The 25,813-nt window shown below is 40.7% G+C and overlaps 1 protein-coding gene across 2 annotated transcripts in view; it reads left to right on the top strand.

Annotated features, from left to right (window-relative positions):
• Window positions 1-25,813, top strand: part of LOC124715343 (E3 ubiquitin-protein ligase TRIM37-like) — a 291,007-nt gene that overhangs the window by 153,290 nt on the left and 111,904 nt on the right. The window lies entirely within an intron of this gene.

A 25,813-nucleotide genomic window follows, 5' to 3' on the forward strand; every position in this document is an offset into this window, starting at 1 on the left:
ACCATTGTGCAACAGAGTGCTGAATTCCCTGCTGGTCACAATTTGCCATAACACACCGGTGATCTGCAAGGCCAACTTCAACTGGGAGACTGAAATGGGAGATACCCATGTACATGCTGTATAATCCTGATCTCTTCCCATACAGCTATTATACCTTTCGTCCCTTAAAAAATGGCTTGAAGGGTTGATGGTTCCTGCCAGACGAGGTTGTGCTGCCATCAGTTACGGACTTCTTCATGCAGCAGAACATGGTGTTTTACCAAGCAGGTATCTTCAACATAATGTGGTGGAGGAATAATTCCTCAGTGCTAACAGCGATTTTGCCTGATTGGCGTACAAATTCTGTACTATACAGCCATCGATCGGAAGCTATTTGATTACTCCGTAATTACATAAGTAACAGTAGACACCAGACATGATAAGTCTACAATGCTGTTGAAATGGTAGAGAACTTATAAAACAGGATAGTAGAGATGACACAGTTAATGGAATGTGATATTATTATTTTATTTATTTTCTTAGTTGATCAGTTAAGAAGTGTTATTTTGTTTCTGTTCAAACCAGATGGTTTTTCCTTAGATCATTGTGTCTGACACACCATTCATCTGGCCATTTGGATATGTTCTCTGGTTCTCATCTCAGCAAGTCCTAACTGACAGTTTAGAGTCAAGGATGTTGAAGATGCGTGTTGGGTTAATTAAATTTTAATATGTATACATAAAATCAAACTCTGGATCAAAAAGTTTCTGTTCAATCCAGAACTGATATGCCAATACTGCAGAATCACTGTGACCATTGAGGCAATCGTCCCACCGACGCATCATGCGGGAGGCACCCATTTGGTAAAACACCTTGTGCTGCTGCGTGAAGTAGTCCATAACTGCCTGCTGCACATCATTGTCCGGCAGGAATCGTCAACCCTTCAAAGTCATGTTTAAGGTGCCAAAGGTCTGAACTTTCGCCCCATTCTTGTATTGGTTTCTCTCTCTCTCTCTCTCTCTCTCTCTCTCTCTCTCTCTCTCTCTCTCTCTAATACCTAGTCAAAAAGCAGTTGCAGGAACCTATATTCCTTTCAAACTCCCCCATTTCCCCCCCCCCCCCCCCCCCAAATGACTGAAAGGAACATCCAGTCTATTTTGCCATGCTCCTATAATCTCTTGTAGTTTATCGACAACTTCCATTTCTGCCCCTTTGTTATTTAGCATGTTGTGGTTGATGGTTATAAGTCATTTTTAAACCTAAAAAGGTAGGTAAATGTTTTATCCTTTTCAGAATATAATACATTTACTAACGTTTTCAGATCCAGTTTTTGGTCTACTTACAGCTGACTCTTCTGGAATATTTCTTGAAATTCTCCCATATATGCTTCACTGATTGTATGGTCATTTTAGGACAGACAGTAAGATCATCATGTATGTTATTGAAAGTAATTGGTTGCTGCAGTAATTGTTCCTGTCTATAATGCAGCATTCCCTTCATCGTGAAAAAGATGAATCGAGACTTACTTGTCAGACATTTCCCATATGATTATATAGTTTTATGCAAAACATGTGTTGCTGCTTGAGATGCAAGCTTCCATAATTCTGCTATTGTGGAGTCTTCTCCAACAGCCTCATTTTTTTCAGTCTGCAGGTGTTGTGTTTGATCTCTTTGTTAATGAGTTGTAATTGGATTAGCCAGTTTTTCACAATTTAGATGTGTCTCATACTATTCAGTAAGGATTTCATAGTTTTCTTCATTTGATATTACTGAGGGCTCATTTTTCCTTTGAAAAGTAGTTTGTAAATATGACAACATGCTGACCCTTTTTAAAATATATAGGTGTGACTTAGTAATTCCTACCCACCATCTTTATACATAAAATAATAGAAATTATACTAGAGACTAGAATTTTCACCCCCCCCCCCTCCCTCTCTCTCTCTCTCTCTCTCTCTCTCTCTCTCTCTCTCTCTCTCTCTAACAAACATTGTGAGTTCCTTTTTCTGCTCAAGACAATCTTATTGTGGAGTAATGAATGTCATTTTTTCTTTGGTATTGTAATGATGTGCATCATTATTCCTCTTGAACTGTGGTAGATTATTTACAACAAACTTTATGAGAACATAAATATACGGAGAAGTAAGTCAGACTGCATAACTCCTTAAACAGGTATCTGCAATGTGATGGTGGGTGTGATCGGTTTATATTTATTCCCTTGTTGGCTCTGACAATCATTATTTCTGGACTGTGTCTTTGAGACATAATGACATGATCTATAAGGAAGTTAGACAACTAATGTACTAGATGATCATTTGGTTTGCTTTCTGGATGTGTGGACATTAATAAAGATTACGATTCTCATATAATTCAGTTAGCTACTTTACATTTTTTGTTTGTCCTTATATATGACAGGTAGCACCCAGTAATATTCCTGTATGTTGTTTCCAATCCACTATTTACATTAAAATCACCCAGTATGGTGTTTTGAGATATTTGTCATTCTGGTCTCCACAAGTTCTAGAATTAGTTCTGTATTTTCAAAGTCCTGATTTTTACCTTTTGCCAGGGCATGGAGACAAGCTGTTAATAAATGTACGTATCATATTTTGTGCACAGTGCACGTTCAGCAAGTAGAGTCTTCGTTTATGATTTCAAAGTTTGAAGCAGACCTAAGGATTTTGTTGTTGGCAGCTAAGGCTGTGCCAAGAACTGGTGTGTTCATCACTCTTTTGGGATTACTGTACCTCTTAAAGAAATAGTCTCCATCTGACTTGAAAATTGCCTCAACAGTAAAGCAAGTTTCTTGCAGCACTATCCCTTGAATTTTATTTCCAGAGAGAGCTAAGTAAATTTAAAATAAGTTGCAACTTTTGACATTCAGGTCACTGAAGGCGATGTGATGCGATTGCCCACATAACATCAGCTGCACTGTGAACGGTTCAGTTGGTAAAGTCCCCCAACCGCATTTCATAGATCAACAATACCATGTGGTGCCATGCATTTGGTGCATCTATATTCGTCAGCACTTTTAATGTAGTATTCTTTGATGCTAAAGTATTCTGCAGTTTTTAGGTGCTGTGAACGAGTGTTCTGTGTTGGGATTACATTAATAACAATGTAGCATGTCTGAACATGAGATTTGCGATAATAGTATCCAAGAATACGTTCACCAATTGTGAAGATACCAGGTGTTGGTGGTGGAATTCTGATCTGTGGACAATACTGCAAATTGGTGTGTTCATTGCACAGTTATTTTGAACTTAAGTGCAATATTGGTGGATTGATTCTAGATGTTATAGGAGTGGACAGAATAGCTGCTGCACTTAACATTCATTGGCACTCAGAATTGGGTAGGGGAAGAAAAGACATGAATGATGAAGCAGCACTAGCGTGTTCTCTGCTAGAAACAATGGGCAAGAAAAGCAGTTACAACAGACAGGGAACACAGATGGATGCATTCCGGCAGGATGCATTGCACAGATGTGTATGAGTATTAACAGCATATGGAATACCCTAATTCAAGTAAACTTCTATTCAGCAACAAAGAATTGCAGCTGTTCAATGAAAGCAGTTTTCACTTCGAAATTTCTTTCATGAGCTTGGTTTCGAGCATGAAAATTTTTTGTCTCAGAAATTTATCGTCAAGAGAAGTGACAGTGCCTGGAGATGCTGATATATGTGTGCCATGAGGAGAGTTTTGTTCCAAGACATTGTGTGGCTGGACATAATGTGTGTCACATGTTGACAAATGGGTAGTGGTGTGCACAGCATGAGGAACGAAGAAAGCACCTGTTGGTAAGGGTGACAGGAAAATCATCCTTCAAGCTGGTTCTGCCTAAAGACTTTGTTCCAAACTGCTGATTAATATGTTCCAGGAAACATGGCAACAATTTTAAATGAGTGGTTTTTTAATGTTCTGCTGTGAAATATTCCTGCAAATTCAACAGCAGTAGTAGATAATGGGTAAAGCTCCAACAATGAAGTGGAGGACAGAAGATATTTTGCTCTGGGTACAAAGAAATGTTCCATCAGATAATCAAACCTGGCATGAATAATGCGAAGTTAATGGAACTTGTAACGCTATACAAGTCTGAGACTCCACACTATCAGCTCGATGAACAGACCAATATTAAAGGCCATAGGGTAATCAGGGTTCCTCCATACCATACTAATTTGAATCCAGTTGAGCCCAGGTGGATGGGAATGTGGAAAGAAACAACAAAAAGTTTATGCTCAGTGAGGTTGAAATGCTGACAAGAGAAGCCCTTGCAAATATTGCCTCACAGGACTGATCTCAAGTTGTCAGCTGTGCCAAGAAGGTAGTCAAGGAGACATGGATTCTTGGACTGCTGGAAGAACACATTGAAGAGATAGTCATTTCAGTCAGCTAGAGTACAGGTTCCAGGCCCAAGGAAGAGGACAGGGATGATTCTTCTCTTTGGGTTTGCTCCACTTTACACTACAACTGTGAATATGTATAAAAGATTCATTGATGTAACTGTTCAGTATGGTTTTTTTACCACCAAAGAATGTTGGCCTGGCAGCTAGGTAATGACTGAGACATAAGGTTGGCATGGTGTCAACACCACATGCTGCTGCGCTCAGCACACATTAGGAACTATGCTTCCCTGCACTCTCTCCTTACTGAACTGTCAAAAGTCACAACTAATTTTAAATTTTCTGTAATCGGTTTCATCTGAACAGTTTCTATGGGTGAGCTCGTGTTGACAGTTGGCAAAAGTCCTAGACTTGAACTTAAGTTTGTGGGACTCTTTGAAACTTTTCCACAGACTCATCTTTAGCATGAGGTTGCATCTATCCAAATGGCATGTTTGTATCGTAATTCATTGCTAATGGATTTCTTTGAAGAGCTACCACCTGGGGTATTAATTTGTTTTTGTTGCGCTATCAAAGCTTGTATAGTTTGAATTTGGAGTATTTGTTCACTCCTAATACAGACAGAATTGTCAGTCCTGGATGGTATGATGCTGGCATCTACACTGACAGAAAAGAATAGCAACACCGAGAGAGGCTTGTGCGACATAAACATTGGTAGCAGAGGTTGAAAATACTGCTTCAGTTGTGAATTACTTTATTTTCACACGACCGGTTTCGGGCTGTTGAAAGCCCATCCTCAGGTGCTGTAGCTGTGCTCTGGTCCCCGAGGGCCGCGTGTACCAGACTACTCCCTGTTCTGCACTCATAGGCAGCACACTGCACCTGGTACACGCTTCGCTCGTGCACCACAGCACAACTACGATACCTGAGGATGGGCTTATAACAGTCCGAAACCGGTCGTGTGAACATAAAGTAATTTACAACTGATGTAGTATATTCGACCTCTGCTATGATGCTCAGTTACAGATGTTCTGCCAACAGGATTGTTTGTAGCAAAAGTTGGTAGTCATGTTTCTACATCTGAAAGATGATGGCTCTTCAAATTCACATAAAGTCACATAAGACTGAATAGTAATGACACTAAGAGATTATAAATTGGTTTTCTTTAAATACAAGGTGTAATGATTGTGAGCAATAGTTACCTTAGAGAATTGACATGGTGAAGTGACGTTAGTCACGAATGCCTTCAGGCGACAAAATTGCTGTTATCACCACCTCACTGAGTTTGAACAAGGTCCTGTAATAGGGGTACGAGAAGCTGGATGTTCCATCTGTGATATTGCAGGAAAACTTTCCAAGAATGTAGCCACTGTACATGATTCCTGGCAGTGGTGGTCACAGGAATGTATCGTCGCAAAACAAGCCGGCTCTTGGATGGCCATGTAGCACTACTGAGAGGGAAGACCATTGTATTCAGCATACGGCTCTGGCACATCATAAAGCATCTGGTGCAGTAACTTGAGTGCCAGTTGTCACCACAATGACACACCAAACTGTTAGAAATCAGTTACTTCAGAGACAGCTCTGATCCAGATACCCTGTAGCATTCTTTCCACTGACACCAAACCACCACCATTTGTGACTTCAGTGGTGTCAGGTGAAACTCATTGGACGGTTTGGTTGGAGGTGTGTTGTGCTGCTCATAAAGTGCAGTTCTTCAGGAATGTGTGGGCAGGTGTTGTTGGTGATTGTTTAATTGCACCATGTATCCTACGTAGCCCGCTAAATGGCAGGCATTATTACAATTTCATTGTCAGAGCCTTGCCAGAATTGTTGGATGACATGCCACACACTACAAGACAGCATGTGTTGTTTTAGTGTGACTGAGTGCTGGCACTTTTCAGTCATCTTGGGTGTTGATGCTTGAACCCTCTGGACTACTTTGTTTGGGAAGAGAAGCACAACCTTGTTTACAAAACCTTTGTTGAATTGGAAGAGGATCAGGTTATCCAGATTGTAGTAGCAGCTGCAGGAGAAATTAAGGACACTCCTGCAGTCTTTCACCACATTAGACAGAACGTGACCCACCTGTATTATCTTGTAAACGCGTCAATGGAGGCATTTTTGAACTTACACTGTAATTGAAGTAATTGTGTTCTGTTGGTGTTGTTGTCTCTTGGTAATAAAGAATTAAAAATTGTTTGTGTTGCTTTTTGTCTACTGTAACATTTGATGTGCCCATAAAATATTGCCTCACAGGAAGACCCATTAGAAATACTGTTTTCAGTGTTCCATCCAACCTCCCAGAGTTCGTTGGTTTAATTAATTCTCATACATAGAAAACTCCCTCTACTGGTTCAAAACATCCGTACAGAAAAATATAACATTAGAGAAAAAATGTTTGTTTTGGAGTCCCATGCAACCTCCCAGAGTTTGTCAGTTTAAATAATTTTAACTCTGTATATTTTTCAAAATAAAATTGTCATCTACTGCACAATTAAGTTATCAGTCGATCATTATCTATGTTTTGCGAAGTGTCCATTGCATTATATTTCATTGCTGAAGCCATTGACACTTAAGTGTGCATATTAAGTATTAATCTTCATATGATGCATAATTAATCTATTAAATGCAATAAAATATTCTAATTGTGCAGCTGATAGCTGAATTTTATTTTTAAAAAAATGTTATTGGATCCTTCAATGGAAAATCCAGGATGGAATGTAACAATATTGTGAAAAGGAAATTTGCAATTCACCATATAGCGGAGATGCTGAGTCACAGATAGACACAACAGAAAGACTGTCACAAATAATAGCTTTCGGCTAGTAAGGCTTTTGTCAGAATTAAGATGACACACACACACACACACACACACACACAAAACTCACATACACAACTGCAGTCTCAGGCAACTGTGTTTCCGTGGGTGTATATGTGTGTGTTTGCAACTATTCTAATTTGGCCTTATTGTCCAAAAGCTATTATTTGTGACAAGTCTCTTTGTTGTGCCTATCTGTGACTCATCATCTCCACAACTTTCCTTTTTACAATATTGTTACTGAAATCCTTGGGTTGACTGCACACTTCTATGCACAATCCTTCAGCAAAGTGACAGAAGCTGTTGGGAGGCATCTTGACTAAAACTGTCTGACTTGAAGTATCTTTTGAACCTATTTCCTGATTTGGCAGGTTTGACCACAATCCAGCCATCAGTCTTATTCAAAACTTAACTGTTGTGAAATTTGGAATGTAGAAGGTAAGGTACTGGTGGAAGTACAGCTGTGAGAATGAGTCATGCTTTGGTAGCTTAGTTGACAGAGCACTTTCCCAGGTTCGAGTTCTGGTCTGGTACACAGTTTTAATGTGCCAGGAAGTTTCATATCACTGTACACTACTCAGCAGAGTGGAAAATTCATTCTGTTAACTGCTACCAACTCAATCTCTTAATAGTTCTAATTCTACTAGTGTCTCTACAGATCAGCACTAAATGTGAAGATAAACTCCTGTTTCTCCATAATCATGGAGAGGTAGACAAAATTACTGTAAAGAAGCAGACCATCATGTCTCTTTCCAAGCAGGTTGCTTCATGACGTCCTACATGAAAAAGTCGTTGGCAGTTTCACACTGTATTCCATTTATCCCTACTCACCACATTTGTCCATTGTGACAGTGTTTATTTTTCCTATAGAGAGCTGTTCAATAATAAATTGATAGTACATAACTTTTTGCATGTATTGATTTGAAAATAATTGCATTGTGATAATTGGGAGAAATACCTGTATACGCTTACTAATGTTTGTTAGGTATGGATAGGGATGTGGAAACGGAAAGGGATTAATAATTGCTTGAATAATTGGAAAAATTGATTGGAAAGAATAGTTGAGAAAATTTTGAAGGTAATTTATGAATCTGTGCACAATCTTGGATGAACTTTAACTGTTACCAGTATTAACAGACCTTGTATATCATTACATTCAAGATCAATAAACAGGATTTTCATTACGTACTGCTGCTTCCATAGTGTGTGGTACCAAATGATCACTGCAACCTTTGAAATTGTCGGTCTGTCTAACTTATTAAACACACGAAGCACAATATTTTTCGTATAAGTAAACCAAGTTCAATAGTTGCCTATCAGTCAGAGTCATTACCTTCACATTAATTCCATTGTGTTTAGTCCTGAGTGTGACAACGTTGATGCAGGAATGCTCCTCCAGATATTGCATTAATTATTCTTGTCTGCACCGAACCTGCTGATGCAGGATCTCGGCGGAGGGTGAAATGATGAACAGATAGGAGTTGAACTTATAACCATGCGAACAAATATTCCTTTTCTAATAAATTTGTATAATACTTTTAATGAATGGTTAAAATACACATTTTTAACAATGCTGGTATGATGGATCCAAGCATACGTCTGCAGACTACCACTTCCTGAAACAAAAGGGTGAAGATACATGAATTAATAAATTGAAGAGCATATTTCTTACTTTGTTTCATACATATATTTAACAATGTATCAAAACTCTCCACAAAACAACTCTTTAATTTACTTTTGGTGGTATCTTTGGTTTACAGCTCATTCAGTTTACATATAGCTTTTATATCAGAAAGGGGAAGAAAAAAAATATGATTCAATACAGCAACTAAATTTCTATGAAAGTTTCTGTTTTCTGTAGATGATTTAAATTCCATGACTTAACAATGTCTTAGCATTGGTATTGCCAACAATAATCTTATTCCAACTATGCTGAAGTTTCCAAGAGAGGATAATTTCTCTTTGAGATAGGTATTGAGCATTTCATCTGTCTTTGTTAATATAACTAAATCACAGATAAGGTTATGAAATTTTTTAAATAAAGTTTGCTTCTTAACCATTTTTTATTGAAGAAAATGTTTTGAACTGAGAAACTAAGTTGAGTAAGACAGTTCCAAACACTTAGATTTGATACATATGTTTTTGGATGGGGTCCACCTGTAGCAAAACACAATTTTGTTTTTAACCCAAACATGTTTCACTGCAGTTGGAGCATCTTCAGTGAGCTTTTATTTTGTGGCTGTTAAAGATAAAGAATGTTCTTTACTGTTTGTATACATGTAACTATTAGATTAGATTAGATTAGATTAATACTTGTTCCATAGATCATGAATACGATACTTCGTAATGATGTGGAACGTGTCAGGTTAATAAAAGATGTCTGTACAAGATATTACATTACACAAAATATTGCATGACACTAATGTTTAAGTTTTCCCCCCTTAATTTATATCTAAAAATTCAGCCGATGTGTAGGAGGAGTTGTCATCTAGGAATTCTTTTAATTTCTTTTTAAATGTTATTTGGCTATCTGTCAGGCTTTTGAATCGTAATTACAGATATTTGAAAAAAACACACAAAATTATGAATTCATGCCTTTTTACCACATGGTGTGGTTTTTTTGATGTATTGTGTTTCTACAGTGACTGTTTTGTTTCATAGTTTGTCATCTACAACCAAATACACCTTAAAGTAGGTAAATTGCTTGAGCCAAAATTATGATTTGAAAATTGTTATTTCTGTGCCTGAAATTAATTAAGTCTCTCTCTCTCTCTCTCTCTCTCTCTCTCTCTCTCTCTCTCTCTCTCTGTGTGTGTGTGTGTGTGTGTGTGTGTGTGTGTGTGTGTGTGTGTGAGAGAGAGAGAGGGAGAGAGAGGGTGTGTAGGTTTTTTTTTGTGGGGGTGGGGGTGGGGGGGGGGGGGGGGGGTGCGCTCAAGAGCTCTATAGGTAGGTCTTGTCTAATAATTCTTTGGGGGCAGAGAACAGAGAGCAGTGTATTCATTTATCACTTGTTTTCCTTCCACTATGGTTTTTTGTATTTGATTATTTTTGTCAATTATTAGTTTTTGTGGGGGGCCTGTTGCTGCATTTGAGAATTTTCAAATCAATGTTGATGTTTGTTTGGTTATGTTTCTTGTCCATAAGGTGTTCAGCAAATGTGGAATGACAGTTGTTACTTTTTAATGCTCTTCTGTGTCCTGTGTATCTGGTATTAAAGTTTCTGCTTGTCTGTTCTATATAAACTGATTTGCAGTCCTGACATGTTAGTTGGTAAATACCAGATTTGTTGTGTTTGTCTGTACTTGTGTTGGATGTCCTTAGTTTTCTCTGTGTTGAGTTGTCTGTCCTGTAGGCTATTTTTACCCCTAGTTTTTTGAGTGTGTTGCCTATTCTGTGGACTGCTTTGATGTTGTAGGTGAGAGTGAACCACTTGTTTGTCATTGTGGGTGTTTCTTGTTCATGTGTGCTCATATGTGTGTTCTGTGTGTTTGTAAGTTGATGGGGAGGCTTGTGTTTTTTCTGTGTTAAGTGGCCTTTTTAATTTTGTGCTTCAGTTTATCTATAGTGTTTGTGTCATATCCATTCTCTACTGCTATTTGTTTGATTGTCAGTAATTAATTCTTGTAGTTGTTTACAGTGAGTGGGGCTTTGTTCAGTCTGTGTAGCATATATTGGAAGCCGGCTAGTTTGTGTGTAATAGGATGATTGGAATCTTTGTGAATGGCTGTGCTGGTGGTGGTCACTTTCCTGAGTACAGAGAATTGCTGTTGGTTGTTGTGTCTGTATCTTGTGAGGTCAAGGAAGTTTAACCTTTTGTTGTGTTCTGTTTCTATGGTTAATTTTATTTTTGCGTGTACTTTGTTTATATCACTGTGGAGTTGTTGGATGCGACTCGGTGTTCCATCTTGAAGGCATATGATATCATCTATATAATGGTACCAATATATTATCTGGTGTTGTTTGAGTCTTACTATTGTTTCAAATATTTTATTTTCAATGTGATTGAGAAAAATGTTGGCTAGTAGTCCACTGACTGGTGACCCCATTGGAAGCCCGTCTTCTTGTGAGTAGAACTGATTGTCAGATGAGAGATAGTTTTGCTCTGTGATTAGTGTAGAATTCTAGCTATTTCTTTTATGTGGGGTTTGGGAATTTTGGCTTGTTCTTCTAATTGATGTTTGATGATGTTGATGGTTTCTGTGGTGGGGTGAAACAAAAGTGTCACTGTAGAAACACAATACATCAGAAAAACCACACCATGTGGTAAAAAGGTATAAATTCACAATTTTATGTGTTTTTTCAAATATCTGTAATTATGATTTAAAAACTAATAGTTACATGTATACAAACAGTAAAGAACATTCTCTATCTTTAACAACCATAAAATAAAAGCCCACTGAAGATGCTCCAACTGCAGTGAAACATGTCTGGGTTAAAAAACAAAATTGTGTTTTGTCAAAGGTGGACCCTATCCAGAAACATATGTATTGTTAAAGCAAACATGGAAAAAAAAGAACTTCAACCCCAAAATGATTACTTAGATTTGATGTTGGTATAAATCTGGTGTAAAGTGTGTCACATGACCAGTTACTTTCTCTTCGAATTGGTATTATAAAACTGGAGATGTTTTCTGAATTCTCATCCCATCAACTGCCCTTTTATAGTTGTGGAGGACTTCTGAAAGCAATTATTCTCTCTAATGAACTATTTAGGAATAAAGAGACTAGTTGCGAAAAGGCAGAAGTGCTGCATCATTGACAAATACACAAACAAAAGGTAAGAGATTTGCTTTCTCAAGCTGTACAAGAAACATAAGAGGGGGCTCACCAACGCGCGCGCGTACACGCGCACATTGTGCTTTTTTTTTGTGTGTGTGTGTGTGTGTGTGTGTGTGTGTGTGTGTGTGTGTGTGTGTGTGTTTGTGTGTTTCTCTCCTTCAGCTTGAGAAACGAATTTCATTCCGAAAACTAGAAAAGCAAAGCTCTGTACATTTTGTTTTTGTATCTTTCGACAACACAGCGCTTCTGCTTCTCGTTGACTCATCTCTTTACTCATAAATAATTCATTATTCTGAACCAGAAGTTTCCTTGCAATTATTTTCTCTACCGTGTTTAAATTTTATAGATTGTTTGGTAATTGAACGATACATTCATTCATTCATTCATTCATTCATAGTTTTCCATAGAGCCAATAATGAAGCATCATCTTCAGGGATGTGGAAGAAGTCTAGATATACATTTTCAAAAGGCAAGTGAATCGTAGAAACTTAGTGTGTTTTCACCAGCTAAAATTAACACAGTTAATTAGAAAGAAAACTACTGCTTTGGAAAAAGCCTCATGCCTCCTCAGTTATATTAAATGTTTATCTCCTGTTGGTAGCTGAAAATTTACTTTATTATGTTGGTATTTTTCAAAGAGAGTAGTTACATTTATACATACAAACACCTGTTGATGTTTTGTTGGTTGGTTCTTGATTCATTTTTGGTCTCTTCACAATACAGCCATCTTCCAAGTACACAATTACAGAAAATGCACATTAAGAATAACAAGACTCATTAAGGTCTGGAGGATGGTCATGTAATAGCTGTGAGTATTTAGATTCAAGATTTGTAATAGTAAAGGAATTATTATTGCCAATGTATCATTAAAGTGAAGTTGTCATCAGTCTGAAAGTTGGTTTGAACACCACATTACTTTATTTGTCATGGTTCTGTTGGAGGTGGTATGCCATAGCTCTCCTCAGACCTATGAACCAGCTTTTCCTGCCAGGTGTATGGGGACCTACTGATTAATGTGAACTTTGAATATTGGTACATTGTGATCTGTTTCACATTAACAATCATTACCAGAAGCAAAAAGTGATAAGTAAGAGACAAAAATCATTGGAATGTCTGGGGATCTTTACGCAGACCTTTGAATTCACCAGTCTGTCTCATAACCACTGATCCAAACACATTATATCACATCATAAACACTATGGTCATAATTTTTCAGTAATTTATTTTACATTATTTTCTAAATCTTATCCATACACTGCAAACTACTGTGAAGTGCATGGCAGATGGCATTTCCCATTGTATCAGTTATTAGGGCTTCTTCCTGTTTCATTTACTCATGGCTTATAGGAGGAATAACTTGCTATAATTAATGTAATTTTATCCTCATAATCCCTACAGGAGTGATACTTAGGGGGTTGTAGTATGCTGCTAGAGTAGTCATTTAAAGCCAGTTCTTGAAAGTTTGTAAGTAGGCTTTCTCAGGATAGTTTGCATGTATCTTCGAATGCCTGTCAGTTAAGCATCTCTGTATCACTTACCCTTGGGTCAAGCAAACCTGTGATAATTCATGCTGTATTTCTCTGTAGACATTCAAGATCCCCTGAAAGTCCTATTTGGTACAATTCCCAAACAGTTGGGTAATATTCTAGGATAGGTTCCAAGAGTAATTAGTTAATAATCTGCTGTGTAAACTGACTACATTGCTTTAGTATTCTACCAGTAAACTGAAGTCTGCCACCGATCTTATCCACAACTGACTCTGTATGATCATTTCATTTCATATCCCTACAAAATGTTACGCCCAGGTATTTCGGTAAGTTGACTGATTCCAGCTGAGACTTGTTGATACTGTAGTCATATGATACTACTTTTTTTCGTTTTGTGAAGCACGAAAGTTTACATTTTTGAACAGTTAAATCAAGTTGCTAATCTTTGCACCACTTTGAAATCCTATCAAGATGCGACTGAATATTTGTGCAGCTTTCTTTTTCTTCTCCTTCTTTCCCCCCCCCCCCCCCCCCCCCCCCCCCCTCCCCCCATCCCTCCAGACAGTACTTCATTGTAGGTAACTGCATCATCTGTGAAAAGCCCGAGTTAGCTATTATTATTGTCTGCAAGGTCATTAATATATAACATGAACAGTATAGATACCAACACACTTCTGTGGGACACACTCGAAGTTATTTCTGCATCTGGTGATGACCCTCCAGCCAAGATAACATGCTATCTTCTCCATTCCAAAAAATCTTCAGTTCAGTCACAAATTTCACTTGATACCCCATACAGTTGTACTTTTGATAGTAAGTGTAGACTTGGTACCAAGGCAAATGCTTTTCAGAAATTGAGAAATGCTGTGTCTATTGACTAGCTTGATCCATGGCTTTCTGGAAATCATATGAGAAAAATGAGAGTTGTTTTCACATGATTAACGCCTTCAGAATTCATGCTGGTTGGTGTATAGGAGGCCATTCTGTTAGAGGTATCTTATTATGTTTGAGCTCAGAATATGTTCGAAGAGTCCACAACAAATGGATGTCAAGGATGTTGGATGGTATTTTTATGGATGATCTTCACTATCCCTTTTGTGGACAGATGTGACCTGTGCTTTCTTCCAACAACTGGACACGAATTTTTGTTTGAGATATCCATGGTAGATTATAAGAGAGACTAACTCAGAAGTAAATTTGTATTAAACCTAATAGAGATTACATTGAGCTCTGTAGCTGCGTTCAATTTTAGCAACTTCAGCCGTTTCCCAATAAAACTGACACTAATATCTATTCACTCACTTTTGCAGTGGTGCGAGGATTAAATTCTGGTAATACCCCTGGATTTTTATTTGTAAAGGAATATTTGAAAACAGAGTTCATTGTTCATGGTTTTGCTTATCTATCCTCATTTTCAGTCTCATCTTCTCCACAAGTGTTTGCACACTAATCTTGGTATCACAAACAGCATTTACATATGGCCATAATTTCTTTGTGTTACGTGATTTACCTTAGATATCATTCTGCTCTGTTAGTCCTTGATGGTAATCATTGTTTCAGCAAATTTTTCATGGTCAGCGACACAAGTTTCTTTGTGGACATCTTCAGAGAGGTCAGATCCATTTGTTACCATTAGACCCAATATATTTCCAACATGAGTGGGCTCATGAACTTTTGGTTTTAGGTTCTCAGAGAATGCATTTAGTAAGGTTTTGCAGGATGTCTTTTTGTTGCACCTACCACTTACAAAACTATAATTTTCCCAATGGATTGTTGGATGAGGAGAGTCTCGTACAGTGATGACAGTGTTATTCGGGAACTTAGATACTAATGAACTTAGAGTTTGTGTAAAGTTTTCTGTTGCATCTGAAAGTAAGTCTGGTGGTCGATAGAAGGATTGAATTATAAGTTTATGCCCACCTTTAATACGGAACCTTGGCCAAATAATCTTGCATGGAGTTTCAATTTGTATCTTGGTGGATTTCATTTTCTTGTCTACTGCAACAAATTATCCATTTCTAATTACTGTTAGCCTATCGTTTTGATATACACTTAAATTGTCACCAAATATATCAAGTCTCAATGAGCTTTCTCCACCTAGTATAAGGTGAGCTCCACAGTGGGTCACAATCAGTTCTGGGGACAATGCTGCAAATTTTGAACTTCATTGAGACTTCGTCTGCAAGGCTGGTCTTCCCAATTTCCGCTGCCAGTTTCCCAACAAGTGGTGTGAATGTCACTGGTAAATTTTTTGTGTCATTGAAAGACAACACCTCGAACTTGTTGGTTAGGGGGTTCAGTATAACACCCAGAGCTCTCTAGTCCTTGTTTCACATGCAGAGAGTGTCTAGCGTTAGCACGACACGCCACTCACAGTCAATGGGTGAGTAGCGACAAAGCTCATACTTCCTCTAGGAGGAATATCCCACAGCACACTACATACTGCTCTAAATATATTTACATCTTTCTCATAGGATGTTTATGTGAGCAGTCTTGTGTTAAGTGGGAGTAAAAAAAATCACCACAAGAAATTTAGTATGTTATTTTATTGGAAGAGTTTTTGAAGTTAAGATCATACTTGCTGCTCTGTAATTGATGTGTTGCCTTGTTACTGCTATTGATTTTTTCAGATATTGTTCTTAATCCATTGTGAGAGAGTCCGCCCCTGGTAGTTGAGTGTTCAGCGCAACGGAATATCATACCTAACGGACCGGGTTTGATTCCTGGCTGGGTCGGAGATTTTCTCTGCTCAGGGACCGGGTGTTGTGTTGTCCTTATCATCGTCATTTCATCCCCGTCGACACACAAGTCACCGAAGTGCCATTGACTCGAAAGACTTGCACCAGGCGAATGGTCTTCCCGACGGGAGGCCCTAGCCACACGACATTTCCATTGGGAGAGAGCCATTCATTGGTGCATTTAATTGCCATACCAGTGTCTTCTGCCATTTGACGCTTGTTCTTCTATCAGAAATACGAACAATGTCATCACCATATAAGTAATCTCTGATCATTGATTTTATCTCTGACTCTTCACTAATTTAATTTTTTTGATTATGAAAGAACAGATTGTTTGCATAATCATTACTGGCATGCCAGACTTTTGAGAAACTATGTTTATTAGCAACTTGTTATAAGCTTTATGCATATCCAAAAATGCAGTAGTTAAAGTTAATTTTTTATTCAAAACTGTTGTGTGTACCAGTAGACAGCAAGAGTTAAATTATCTATTGTTCCTTTACTGTTCTGAAGCTTTTTACTTTTATATGTGTCCATCAGCAGTGTTACACATTTCACATCCTGCAGATATGTACTGGCAGCAATTGAAGGATCTTTATTGGGCCTGAGTAATGTGTTGTCCAGTCTCTAATCACCTCACCCCTATACCCTGTTTGAATATTTGCAATAAGACAGTGATGGCTCCATAAGATAAATGACTAATCATTAGGTTCTGAATGTTGTTGACCACAGGATAGATATTGGCATTCAAATAAATTGCTTTCCTGTTCTGTGAAAAAAAGGGCAATCAAGATTTCCAGCCATGAATATGGTCTGCTTTTATAACCGAGTTTAGCCTGTTTACAGCAAAAAATTATTAAATATGGAAGTCATACTGGCTGTATTACTAAGCTATGAGGAGTAACCCATCCAACACACTTTCTTTTTCAAAACGATCTTAATTTTCGCAATAATGAATTTGCATTTCAAGTAATTATCTAATCTCTAATGCTGTCTGCTAAATGTTGTTGAACTATATCTAAAAAGTCACACGGGTCACACCAATAAGCGAAGGAGGAAAGCCAAGAAATGTACTGAATTATAAGGCCATATCATTGACACTGATTTGCAGATTTGCAATAGTATTTCGGAATGTTTAATGTATTTCAGTTTCTTCCCCCCCCCCCCCACCCCCCCCCCCCCCCCCCCCCCCCGTCCCCCAAGATCAGGTAATATGTAAATATTTAGATGTTTGTTTTTTGTATCTGCTATTTGAGAGTGGAATGATTGAAAAATTGTCACAAACTGGTTTTATGAATGTTCTGCCAAGCACTCAAATGTGAATTAATGAGTTGTCGTGTAAGTGTAGATGCTTCTGTGATTGAAACCTACTGAGCTGAGCTGCTCCATTAGTTTTTGTATGTGTTGACTACATTTTGTTCTCCAGCTGGATTCAGGGGAAATTAGACAGTGTCTTTCATTTAGTGTACAACCATTACAGCCAATTATTGCTTGTTATCCATTCATATAATATGAGTGTTTGTTAGATTAAGATTTAAACTATTTTCTGTAAACCAGTTGTAAACATATTCAACTCTTATTTTACATGTGTTTGGTAAGGTTGTGTTTGAACTCTTAATTAGTATACCTGAATCACCATCCTCTAAAGTCATTGGGATATGATTTATGTATGATAAAAACGAGAGTAGACCCTGAGTCAACTCTAGTTGGACCCCATATGTTACGTTCCCCAATTTTGCGATTAATTTCATTCCAGTGAAACAGTGCATTAATGTGGCCCTTTGCCTTTTGTTATGAAGGTAAGGCTCTGTCTATACAAGAGAGGTGACATTAATGCAATACAGTTTTAATTTGCCAAATAGAATTTTATGATTCACAGAATCATATGCTTTGACAGTGTTTGCAGAATGACACAGCAAGATATTTTTTTTTTAAAAAAAAAAAAAAAAACCTACAAGACTTCATTATTAAGTTTTGTTCAATGTTCCCCATGGAGAATACTTTATAAAAGCCAAACTGAGAGGCAATTAATTAATTCTACTCAGAAAGATGTATCAAGGTTCTGTCATAGGCTGATTTCTTAAACAGTTTTCAAAAGTGAGGAAGGAATGAAATCAGTGTATAATTATACATGGTTTGCTTATTTACAGTTTTATTCATTGAAAAAATAACTTTAAGGGCAATCCTACCAAATTAGCACAAGATTTTAATATTCTGTTAGAAATACCACTTTAGCCAACAGAATTACTACATTTTAGTGGTTTGTACTTGTTTGTTTATTGGTGGGTCCAATGTTTGCTTTCACTGAGAGGAAATTATCGTAGAACGTACTGATGATTGACTACAATTTATTGTAATTTTTTTCCACAGCTACTTTCTGGGAACTCGTTTCATTTGCATTGCTTGTTGCATATTTAATAACGTATAAGATTATTTTGGCTTTACATGTTCAGCTTTATATATATATATATATATTAAAATAGAGGGAAACATTCCACACGGGAAAGATATATTTAAAAACAAAGATGATGTGACTTACCATACGAAAGCGCTGGCAGGTCGATAGAAACACAGACACATACATACACACAAAATTCAAGCTTTCACAACAAACTACCGCCCCACCAGGAAAGAGGGAAGGAGAGGGAAAGATGAAAGGAAGTGGGTTTTAAGGGAGAGGGTAAGGAGTCATTCCAATCCCGGGAGCGGAAAGACTTACCTTACGGGGAAAAAAGGACGGGTATACACTCGTGCGCACACACACACACACACACACACACACACACACACACACACACACACACACACACACACATATATATCCATCCACACATATACAGACTGCGTCAGTTTTCAGACAACACCACATACAAAGTTTGCCAAGGTAACCCCATTCCCGATGTCCAGGCGGAGCTTCAAGGAATCCTCAGAACCTTAGGCCCCCTGCAAATCCTTTCACCTGACTCCATCAACGTCCTGACCCCACCGACACCCCGCACCCCTACCTTCTACCTTCTTCCTAAAATCCACAAACCCAATCATCCCGGCCGCCCCATTGTAGCTGGTTACCAAGCCCTCACAGAACGTATCTCTGCCTACGTAGATCAACACCTTCAACTCATTACATGCAGTCTCCCATCCTTCATCAAAGACACCAACCACTTTCACGAACGCCTGGAATCCTTACCCAATATGTTACCCCCGGAAACCATCCTTGTAACCATTGATGCCACTTCCTTATACACAAATATTCCGCACGTCCAGGGCCTCACTGCAATGGAGCATTTCCTTTCACGCTGATCACCTGCCACCCTACCTACAACCTCTTTTCTCATAACCTTAGCCAGCTTCATCCTGACCCACAACTTCTTCACTTTTGAAGGCCAGACATACCAACAATTAAAGGGAACAGCCATGGGTACCAGGATGGCCCCCTCGTACGCCAACCTATTCGTGGGTTGCTTAGAGGAAGCCTTCTTGGTTACCCAGGCCTGCCAACCCAAAGTTTGGTACAGATTTATTGATGACATCTTCATGATCTGGACTCACAGTGAAGAACAACTCCAGAATTTCCTCTCCAACCTCAACTCCTTTGGTTCCATCAGATTCACCTGGTCCTACTCCAAATCCCATGCCACTTTCCTTGACGTTGACCTCCACCTGTCCAATGGCCAGCTTCACACGTCCGTCCACATCAAACCCACCAACAAGCAACAGTACCTCCATTATGACAGCTGCCACCCATTCCACATCAAACGGTCCCTTCCCTACAGCCTAGGTCTTCGTGGCAAACGAATCTGCTCCAGTCCGGAATCCCTGAACCATTACACCAACAACCTGACAACACCTTTCGCATCCCGCAACTACCCTTCCAACCTGGTACAGAAGCAAATAACCAGAGCCACTTCCTCATCCCCTCAAACCCAGAATCCCCCACAGATGAACCACAAAAGCGCACCACTTGTGACAGGATACTTTCCGGGACTGGACCAGACTCTGAATGTGGCTCTCCAGCAGGGATACAACTTCCTCAAATCCTGCCCTGAAATGAGATCCATCCTTCATGAAATCCTCCCCACTCCACCAAGAGTGTCTTTCCGCCGTCCACCTAACCTTCGTAACCTGTTAGTTCATCCCTATGAAATCCCCAAACCACCTTCCCTACCCTCTGGCTCCTATCCTTGTAACCACCCCCAGTGTAAAACCTGTCCCATGCACCCTCCTACCACCACCTAATCCAGTCCTGTAACCTGGAAGGTGTACACGATCAAAGGCAGAGCCACATGTGAAAGCACCCACGTGATTTACCAACTGACCTGCCTACACTGTGATGCATTCTATGTGGGAATGACCAGCAACAAACGGTCCATTCGCATGAATGGACACAGGCAGACAGTGTTTGTTGGTAATGAGGATCACCCTGTGGCTAAACATGCCTTGGTGCACGGCCAGCACATCTTGGCACAGTGTTACACCGTCCGGGTTATCTGGATACTTCCCACCAACACCAACCTATCTGAACTCCGGAGATGGGAACTTGCTCTTCAATATATCCTCTCTTTCCGTTACCCACCAGGCCTCAATCTCCGCAAATTTCAAGTTGCCGCCACTCATACCTCACCTGTCATTCAACAACATCTTTGCCTCTGCACTTCTGCCTCGACTGACATCTCTGCCCAAACTCTTTGTCTTTAAATATGTCTGCTTGTGTCTGTATATGTGTGGATGGATATGTGTGTGTGTGTGTGCGAGTGTATACCCGTCCTTTTTTCCCCCTAAGGTAAGTCTTTCTGCTCCCGGGATTGGAATGACTCCTTACCCTCTCCCTTAAAACCCACTTCCTTTCGTCTTTCCCTCTCCTTCCCTCTTTCCTGATGAGGCAACAGTTTGTTGTGAAAGATCGAATTTTGTGGTATGTATGTGTCTGTCTGTGTTTCTATCGACCTGCCAGCGCTTTCGTATGGTAAGTCACATCATCTTTGTTTTATATATATATATATATATATATATATATATATATATATATATATATATGAGGAAACATTCCACGTGGGAAAAATTATGTATAAAAACAAAGATGAGGTGACTTACCGAACGAAAGCGCTGGCAGGTCGATATACACACAAACATACACACAAAATTCAAGCTTTCGCAACAAACTGTTGCCTCATCAGGAAAGAGGGAAGGAGAGGGGAAGACGAAAAGAAGTGGGTTTTAAGGGAGAGGGTAAGGAGTCATTCCAATCCCGGGAGCGGAAAGACTTACCTTAGGGGGAAAAAAGGACAGGTATACACTCGCACACACACACATATCCATCCACACATACAGACACAAGCAGACATATTTAAAGACAAAGAGTTTGGGCAGAGATGTCAGTCGTGGCAGAAGTGTAGAGGCAAAAAAGGTGTTGAAAGACAGGTGAGGTATGAGTGGCGGCAACTTGAAATTAGCGGAGATTGAGGCCTGGCGGATAGCGAGAAGAGAGGATATACTGAAGGGCAAGTTCCCAGGAAGTATCCAGATAACCCGGACGGTGTAACACTGTGCCAAGATGTGCTGGCTGTGCACCAAGGCATGTTTAGCCACAGGGTGATCCTCATTACCAACAAACACTGTCTGCCTGTGTCCATTCATGCGAATGGACAGTTTGTTGCTGGTCATTCCCACATAGAATGCATCACAGTGTAGGCAGGTCAGTTGGTAAATCACGTGGGTGCTTTCACACGTGGCTCTGCCTTTGATCGTGTACACCTTCCGGGTTACAGGACTGGAGTAGGTGGTGGTGGGAGGGTGCATGGAACAGGTTTTGCATCGGGGGCGGTTACAATGATAGGCGCCAGAGGGTAGGGAAGGTGGTTTGGGGATTTCATAGGGATGAACTAACAGGTTACGAACGTTAGGTGGACGGCGGAAAGACACTCTTGGCGGAGTGGGGAGGATTTCATGAAGGACGGATCTCATTCCAGGGCAGGATTTGAGGAAGTCGTATCCCTGCTGGAGAGCCACATTCAGAGTCTGGTCCAGTCCCAGAAAGTATCCTGTCACAAGTGGGGTACTTTTGTGATTCTTCTGTGGGGGATTCTGGGTTTGAGGGGACGAGGAAGTGGCTCTGGTTATTTGCTTCTGTACCAGGTCGGGAGGGTAGTTGCGGGATGCGAAAGCTGTTTTCAGGTTGTTGGTGTAATGATTCAGGGATTCCGGACTGGAGCAGATTCGTTTGCCACGAAGACCTAGGCTGTAGGGAAGGGACCGTTTGATGTGGAATGGGTGGCAGCTGTCATAATGGAGGTACTGTTGCTTGTTGGTGGGTTTGATGTGGGCGGACGTGTGAAGTTGGCCATTGGACAGGTGGAGGTCAACGTCAAGGAAAGTGGCATTGGATTTGGAGTAGGACCAGGTGAATCTGATGGAACCAAAGGAGTTGAGGTTGGAGAGGAAATTCTGGAGTTCTTCTTCACTGTGAGTCCAGATCATGTAGATGTCATCAATAAATCTGTACCAAACTTTGGGTTGGCAGACTTGGGTAACCAAGAAGGCTTCCTCTAAGCGACCCATGAATAGGTTGGCGTACGAGGGGGCCATCCTGGTACCCATGGCTGTTCCCTTTAATTGTTGGTATGTCTGGCCTTCAAAAGTGAAGAAGAAGTGGGTCAGGATGAAGCTGGCTAAAGTAATAAGGAAAGAGGTTTTAGGTAGGGTGGCAGGTGATCGGCGTGAAAGGAAATGCTCCATCGCAGCGAGGCCCTGGACGTGCGGAATATTTGTGTACAAGGACGTGGCATCAATGGTTACAAGGATGGTTTCCGGGGGTAACAGATTGGGTAAGGATTCCAGGCGTTCAAGGAAGTGGTTGGTGTCTTTGATGAAGGATGGGAGACTGCATGTAATGGGTTGAAGGTGTTGATCTACGTAGGCAGAGATACGTTCTGTGGGGGCTTGGTAACCAGCTACAATGGGGCGGCCGGGATGATTGGGTTTGTGGATTTTAGGAAGAAGGTAGAAGGTAGGCTCACTCCCTCCAAAACCTCAAAATTCCGATCAACACAATCTGGAACCACAACACCCTAATTCAGTAGTTAACCTTTCTTCCAAACCTCTCTCCCAATCCGAAACCTCTGTCCTATCCAAAGGCCTCACCTTCATCCCCACTCCCAGATTCAACCAAACAGCCCTCGTCAAAGATTTACTGTCCTACACTCGTACTCTCTGCTGGAAGTATCACTTTGCCACGAAGAAAAATGATCCTAATCCTACTCCTAATGATCCGACTCCTCAAGACACAATCCAAATTGAACCCTGCCTGGAACAGTTCCGTCCTCTGTCACAGCGGGACCCACCTCCTCTTCCTCAGAATCACCCTCTCAAAACCTTCCAGGAATTTCTGACTTCCAGCCTTGCATCTCAATCCTTCTTAAAAAACCTTAATCCTACACCCAACATCACCACTGCTGAAGCTCAGGCTATCCGTGATCTGAAGGCTGACCGATCCATCGTCATTCTTCCGGCGGACAAGGGTTCCACGACCGTGGTACTTGATCGTCGGGAGTATGTGGCTGAGGGACTGCGTCAGCTTTCAGACAACACCACATACAAAGTTTTCCAAGGTAACCCCATTCCCGATGTCCAGGCGGAGCTTCAAGGAATCCTCAGAACCTTAGGCCCCCTGCAAAACCTTTCACCTGACTCCATCAACCTCCTGACACCACCGACACCCCGCACCCCTACCTTCTACCTTCTTCCTAAAATCCACAAACCCAACCATCCCAGCCGCCCCATTGTAGCTGGTTACCAAGCCCCCACAGAACGTATCTCTGCCTACGTAGATCAACACCTTCAACCCATTACATGCAGTCTCCCATCCTTCATCAAAGACACCAACCACTTCCTTGAACGCCTGGAATCCTTACCCAATCTGTTACCCCCAGAAACCATCCTTGTAACCATTGATGCCACGTCCTTATACACAAATATTCCGCACGTCCAGGACCTCGCTGCGATGGAGCATTTCCTTTCACGCTGATCACCTGCCACCCTACCTAAAACCTCTTTCCTCATTACCTTAGCCAGCTTCATCCTGACCCACAACTTCTTCACTTTTGAAGGCCAGACATACCAACAATTAAAGGGAACAGCCATGGGCACCAGGATGGCCCCCTCGTACGCCAACCTATTCATGGGTCGCTTAGAGGAAGCCTTCTTGGTTACCCAAGTCTGCCAACCCAAAGTTTGGTACAGATTTATTGATGACATCTTCATGATCTGGACTCACAGTGAAGAAGAACTCCAGAATTTCCTCTCCAACCTCAACTCCTTTGGTTCCATCAGATTCACCTGCTCCTACTCCAAATCCCATGCCACTTTCCTTGACGTTGGCCTCCACCTGTCCAATGGCCAACTTCACACGTCCGTCCACATCAAACCCACCAACAAGCAACAGTACCTCCATTATGACAGCTGCCACCCATTCCACATCAAATGGTCTCTTCCCTACAGCCTAGGTCTTCGTGGCAAACGAATCTGCTCCAGTCCGGAATCCCTGAATCATTACACCAACAACCTGAAAACAGCTTTCGCATCCCGCAACTACCCTCCCGACCTGGTACAGAAGCAAATAACCAGAGCCACTTCCTCGTCCCCTCAAACCCAGAATCCCCCACAGAAGAACCACAAAAGTGCCCCACTTGTGACAGGATACTTTCCGGGACTGGACCAGACTCTGAATGTGGCTCTCCAGCAGGGATACGACTTCCTCAAATCCTGCCCTGAAATAAGATCCGTTCTTCATGAAATCCTCCCCACTCCGCCAAGAGTGTCTTTCCGCCGTCCACCTAACGTTCGTAACCTGTTAGTTCATCCCTATGAAATCCCCAAACCACCTTCCCTACCCTCTGGCTCCTATCCTTGTAACCGCCCCCGATGCAAAACCTGTCCCATGCACCCTCCCACCACCACCTACTCCAGTCCTGTAACCCGGAAGGTGTACACGATCAAAGGCAGAGCCACGTGTGAAAGCACCCACGTGATTTACCAACTGACCTGCCTACACTGTGATGCATTCTATGTGGGAATGACCAGCAACAAACTGTCCATTCGCATGAATGGACACAGGCAGACAGTGTTTGTTGGTAATGAGGATCACCCTGTGGCTAAACATGCCTTGGTGCACAGCCAGCACATCTTGGCACAGTGTTACACCGTCCGGGTTATCTGGATACTTCCCACCAACACCAACCTCTCCGAACTCCGGAGATGGGAACTTGCCCTTCAGTATATCCTCTCTTCTCGTCATCCGCCAGGCCTCAATCTCCGCTAATTTCAAGTTGCCGCCACTCACACCTCACCTGTCTTTCAACAACTTCTTTGCCTCTACACTTCTGCCTCGACTGACATCTCTGCCCAAACTCTTTGTCTTTAAATATGTCTGCTTGTGTCTGTATGTGTGGATGGATATGTGCGTGTGTGCGAGTGTATACCTGTCCTTTTTTTCCCCCTAAGGTAAATCTTTCCGCTCCCGGGATTGGAATGACTCCTTACCCTCTCCCTTAAAACCCACTTCCTTTCGTCTTCCCCTCTCCTTCCCTCTTTCCTGATGAGGCAACAGTTTGTTGCGAAAGCTTGAATTTTGTGTGTATGTTTGTGTTTGTTTGTGTGTCTATCGACCTGCCAGCGCTT

This window comes from Schistocerca piceifrons, chromosome 1, assembly GCF_021461385.2.
Source record: "Schistocerca piceifrons isolate TAMUIC-IGC-003096 chromosome 1, iqSchPice1.1, whole genome shotgun sequence".
Lineage (NCBI taxonomy): Eukaryota > Metazoa > Arthropoda > Insecta > Orthoptera > Acrididae > Schistocerca > Schistocerca piceifrons.